Source organism: Schistocerca cancellata, chromosome 6 (assembly GCF_023864275.1).
Source record: "Schistocerca cancellata isolate TAMUIC-IGC-003103 chromosome 6, iqSchCanc2.1, whole genome shotgun sequence".
NCBI lineage: Eukaryota > Metazoa > Arthropoda > Insecta > Orthoptera > Acrididae > Schistocerca > Schistocerca cancellata.
Genome location: NC_064631.1, coordinates 523,189,314 through 523,194,869, shown reverse-complemented (window position 1 = coordinate 523,194,869; position 5,556 = coordinate 523,189,314). Strand labels below are relative to the sequence as shown.

Sequence of the window (5,556 nt, the reverse complement as noted above, 5' to 3'; positions counted from 1 at the left end):
CCGAGACGATAGTTAGCATAGCCTTCAGCTACGTCATTTGCTACGACCTAGCAAGGCGCCTTTATCCTTTGCTATTTATCTTGTGAAGTATGTACCGTCAAGAGAGATGTTCACCAATTGTGGATTAAAGTTAAGTATTCTACCGGTTACCTCCTGGTTTGCTAGTCTTATTTCTCTGACCTGTTCCAGACCTCACGCCAGCCTGCGTGAGCTTAAACGCGTGCCTTTCGGCTACCGGTCATAGTGGATTGGCTGTCTGGCCAGTCCACTACAGTAACAATCAAGTATTGTCACTTATAGTAATAAATGTGAGCTTACAAGCCTTAAGGACAGTCTTACCTGTGATAAGGTGGTCCCTGATATTTTTAGTATCTTAGTATTACTCTACATCTTGAGTTATTGCGATTCAGAGTAGTGTTTTCTAGTGATGACTTGTTGGAACCATTTTCAATAGTCAAACGACTGTACCAAGGAGCGATTAGAGGACCTGCTAGACAGCTGCGTTATGTGGGTTGCATTCGAATGAGGCGAACTGCAATTCAGGTGGTTCGGATACTTTTGAGCACGACTGTACATGTATAGATAAACGAATGGTTTCAATTTCAGAATAAATCGATGATTTATTCAAAAGAACGTGCTTCACAAATAGAGGAAGTCAACAACGTGCTACGGCGTCTCTGGCAGTTATTTGGCGAAGTAGAGTTGTTGGATGTCTTTCTGAGGAATATCGTTCCAAGTTGTGTTCGATTGGAACTTTAGATCATCAAAATACAGAATTGGTTGAGGTCTGCACTCATGACGCTCCAATAGTTCTCAACTGGGGAGAGATACGGTGACCTTGCTAGCCTCTGTAAGGTGTGACAAGCACGAAGGCAAGCAGTAGAAACTCTCTCCAGGTATAGGCAGCGTTATCTTGGTGAAATGTAAGCGCTGCCATGAAGGGCAACAAAACGAGGCGTAGGATATCGGTGACGTACCGCTGTGCTGTAAGGGTTCCGCTGACAACAGTGAAACGGGTCTTGCTCTGAAAGAAAATGGCACCATATACCAACAATCTTGGCTGTCAAACCGTATTGCGGTGGTCAGTAAGGCTGGTATTCCACCGCTGTCTGGGGCGCCTTCACACGCGTCTTCGGAACTCGATTCGAAGAAGGATTCATCGCCGAAGGCTACTGAACCTCAGTCACTGAGATAACAGGTCAAATGCGCCCGACAGTACGGGCTTGTTCACGTACAAAGTTCACTGCCAGTCGGTGCAAGGGGCGCTGTGAGCTAAGCCCCATTGTGTCAGCCACCTGGTAACTGTCCTTCTGGCTACTGGAGCACAGGTTACATTTAGGATACACGATAATCATGAATCTGGGGTTCTGAGTGCCTCTGTGACAGCTGCTCTGTCTTCACGTTTTATTCTCTCTCTTGGCCAACCACTTCCTTCTTGACGCTGTGTTGGGAGATGGTTCACCCTTTCCTGCTAACATCGTTGAATAATAGCATCAATCCTATTCAAATGTCGAGCGATTCGCCTATTACCCCAACCTGCTTCTTTGAGCCCAACTACATGTCCTCTCTGAAATACTGACGTTGGCGTGTATTGTTAACGTGTCTGTCTATGACGCATAGTTACTGTCCAACACAGTACACGGAATGAATTTCTCAAAGACTTTAAGCCCTTTTATCGACATACCCGTAATTGCTATCTCTGCCTTCTGGGTGTCACACATTCACTTATCGGCCACCGAAGTTTATAATTTTGGGTTTCCCATCGATAACTGTATGATTATCAATTTGTGATCTATTTACATAACTCCTTTACTGTTCGGTTTTCTTTTCTTTTTTGGAATTGGGGAGGGGTGTATTTATTTACTTTGGTAACCGGCTTAATTCAAATATGACTAAAAAAGATTCCTCCCGAAGAGGCCATGAAGGCATAAAGGTACCAACCGGCCGCCGTGTCATCCAAAGCCCACAGGCGTCACTGGATGCGGATATGCAGGGGCATGTGATCAGCAAACCACTCTCCCTGCCGTATGTCAGTTTCCGAGACCGGAGCCGATACTTCTCAATCAAATAACTCCTCAGTTTTCATCACAAGCGATGAGTGCACCTCACTTGCCAACAGCGCTCGGCTGATCGGATGGTCACCCATCCAAGTGCTAGCCCAGCCCGACAGCTCTTAACTTCGGTGATCTGACAGGAACCGGTGTTGCCACTGCGGCAAGGCCGTTGGCAAATATGACCATCTTCAGACATTTAACACCTTGGTCACGTGTGGAGCCAGTACACACAGTTGATGTACGTCCCACAGACATTAGTGTGAGCAGTTTGTTGACTGGTACTTTATGGTACATCAGGTCCGTTTACTAGCTCCACACTTCATCAAGGAGTTAGTGGTCTAAAGATGATCATTTTCGACTAAAACCGTTTACCGAAAGAAAGAAATATTAATTGCAATGTAGACTGGCAGCTTTCATTATAAGGTTAAAGAACATCTTCTGGGGAGCGGGGACAGATTTTCCTACAATGAGAACTTCACACAGCGGTCATTGGAAAGATCCGTGCTCAAGGAGCTGATTTCTCTTGTAGAAGAACTGAACGATTGGTAGAAATATCCAAAAGTTGTTTGGAGAGACATAGCGTCTTTGTTCAAATACAGTGTCGGTTATCTGGGTCACTTTCACGTGAACTATAGTGTTCCGTAAAATTTACCTGGTCTACCATAATGACGTATAACTTCCTTTTTGAAGCCATTTGTACCAATTTACTAGACATGCTTATAAATACTTAGCAGAAACATACTCAGAGAGGATTTTAGTCCTTTGACAGACGTCAGTCCGTAGACGACACTGCTACCCACGCTTGCTTGTTGATGCACACGGAGGCAGCCCGTCAGAACTCTGGTTTGGAATAAATTTTCGTCATAAGTTGTCGGCCAACAATGTCTGGCCACCATGTCTCACAGACAAACAACTAGGACACACAACATAGAACAGTGTTCATCTATATCTACATCTACATGGATACTCCGCAAATTACACGTGAGTGCCTGGCAGAGAGTTTGTCGAACCACCTTCAAAATAATTCTCTGTTGGTCCAATCTCGAATAGCGTGCGGAAAATACGGGCACCAATATCTTTACGTGTGAGCTCTGCTTTCCCTTACATTATTATGATGACCGTTCCTCCCCATGTAGGTTGTCGTCAACAAAATATTTTCGGATTCGGAGGAGAAGGTTAGTGATTGAAATTTCGCGAGAGGATTCCGCCACAACGAAAAACGCATTTTTTTTAGTGATGTACAGCCCAAATCCGGCAAATCAGTGACACTGACTCCCCTATTTCTCGATAATTCAAAAGTACTGCTCTTCTTTGAACTTTCTGGATGCATTCCCTCAATCGTACCTGGTAAGAATCCCATACCGCGCAGCAGTACTCCAAAAGAGGACGGACAAGCGTAGTGTAGGCAGTCTCTCTAGTAGATCTGTTACATTTTCTAAGTGGTCTGCCAATAAAATGCGGCCCTTGGTTTGCCTTTCCCCTCGACATTTCCTGTGTTCCTTGCAATTTAGGTTATTCAAAAATGGCTCAAATGGCTCTGAGCACTATGGGACTTAACAGCTGTGGTCATCAGTCCCCTAGAACTTAGAACTACTTAAACCTAACTAACCTAAGGGCATCACACACATCCATGCCCGAGGCAGGATTCGAACCTGCGACCGTAGCAGTCGCACGGTTCCGGACTGTGCGCCTAGAACCGCGAAACCACCGCGGCCGGCTAATTTAGGTTATTCTTAATTGTAATTCCTAAGTATGTAGCTAAAATTGTGGCCTTTGGATTTGACTGAAACATTTAGCACTCATGTGGATGACCTCACACAATTCCTTATTTAGGGTTAATTGCCATACAAATATCTATTTTATACCGATTTGCAATTTTTAGGATCTTCTGATCACATTACTAGACGATAAATGACAGTATGATCCGCAAACAACCTAAGACGGCTGCTTAGATTGTCTCCTAAATCGTTTATATAAATAAGGAACAGCAAAAACCCTATAACACTATATTGGGGATCGCTAGAAGTCACTTCTGTTTTTCCCGATGACTTTCTGTCAATTACTACGAATTGTCACCTCCATGACAGAAAATCGCGAATGCAGTAGCATAACTGAGGCGATATTCCATAAGCACTTGTGAGGTACAGTGTAAAAAGTGTTCTGGAAATCTAGAAATACGGAATTAATTTGAAATCACTTATCAATACCATTCAACGCTCCATTAGAATAAAATTATTCATTGTGTATCAATAGAGCGTTCTCTTCGAGGTAATTCATAATGTTCGAACACAATATATGCTCCAAAATACTGCTGCATGTCGGCTTTAATGATATGTTAATGGTGATCCGTTCGTCGAGCAGGGACGTTAAGCTCTGCGATACCCTTAACGGCAATCCAGACGAGTAACCAGCGTAGTTGCACAATATCCATTTCCCCTTTGCCAGTCAACAACGAAAGCAAGACATAAAATTTGCACATTAAATGATCACATTCGGTTATACTCATTCACTTAATGTACAACTTGCGAAGGAATATTGCACTTGCTGTGAATAAGGCGAAACCTATGCAGTAATGCTATTATATTGGTCTCCGAGTAAATGATCCCCTAAGGGTTTTTAACCTTAACATAATGTGTACTACAAACAATAAATGAGAATTATTACCACTGGTAATATTTTGTGCCTGTATTATTCGGAGGATCATAATATCCAAGCAGGCCAAATAGTTTCGAGACTGGATTAATGAAACAGGGAGAAAAGTCAAGATGGTTCTTTTAAGGATTCAGTTGCTCTCCATAGTTCCTGTCCCCCTTCCCCTCTCGTACGCCAGTACAATGCACTTAACCATGTGAAACTGTCAGAAAGTCCTTCTTTGTGATGTCGTACAACTCGCTTGTCAGATTGGCTTGGCTGTCGCTTACGTCGTGTAAGTGAGTAACCTTTACCTGTGTGTGTGTGTGTGTGTGTGTTGTGTGTGTGTGTGTGTGTTTGTGTTATCGTAAATACAAACCTGGGAATGTGAACTAACAACCCAAATGTGGAACTGAGCACAAAGCCACATCATTTACATGAAATTGAAAGGAGTCCTGATTATGTGAAAACAGATCTCATTCACAAGCAAATAAATAAGCAAATCATTAATTTTACGCGTAGTAGACCTGGTCAGTGCGAACTGTTTGAAAAAAAAACTGTAATGGCGACTTGTATAAGAATGCAACGTGAAGACCAAGAGATTGAATACACTAAGCAGATCCAGAAGGATGTAGGCTGCTGTAGGTACTGGGAGATGAAGAATAGAGATGCACAGGATAGAGCAGCATGGAGAGCTGCTTCAAACCAGTCTCAGGAGTGAAGACCACAACAACAACATGGTACCTAACTAAACTATAGAATGGAAGATTTTCCTTGGAACACTTTTAGTTTTAAAACGATGAAAGATAAATGATTTATAGTTTTGTGCGTGTGCGTGTGTGCATGTGTGTGCGTGTGTGTGTGTGTGTGT

At 43.1% G+C, this 5,556-nt stretch overlaps 1 pseudogene; it reads right to left on the bottom strand.

Annotated features, from left to right (window-relative positions):
- Positions 1 to 2,110: 2,110 nt before the first annotated feature.
- Positions 2,111 to 2,228, bottom strand: LOC126089723 (5S ribosomal RNA; annotated as a pseudogene).
- Positions 2,229 to 5,556: the final 3,328 nt, after the last annotated feature.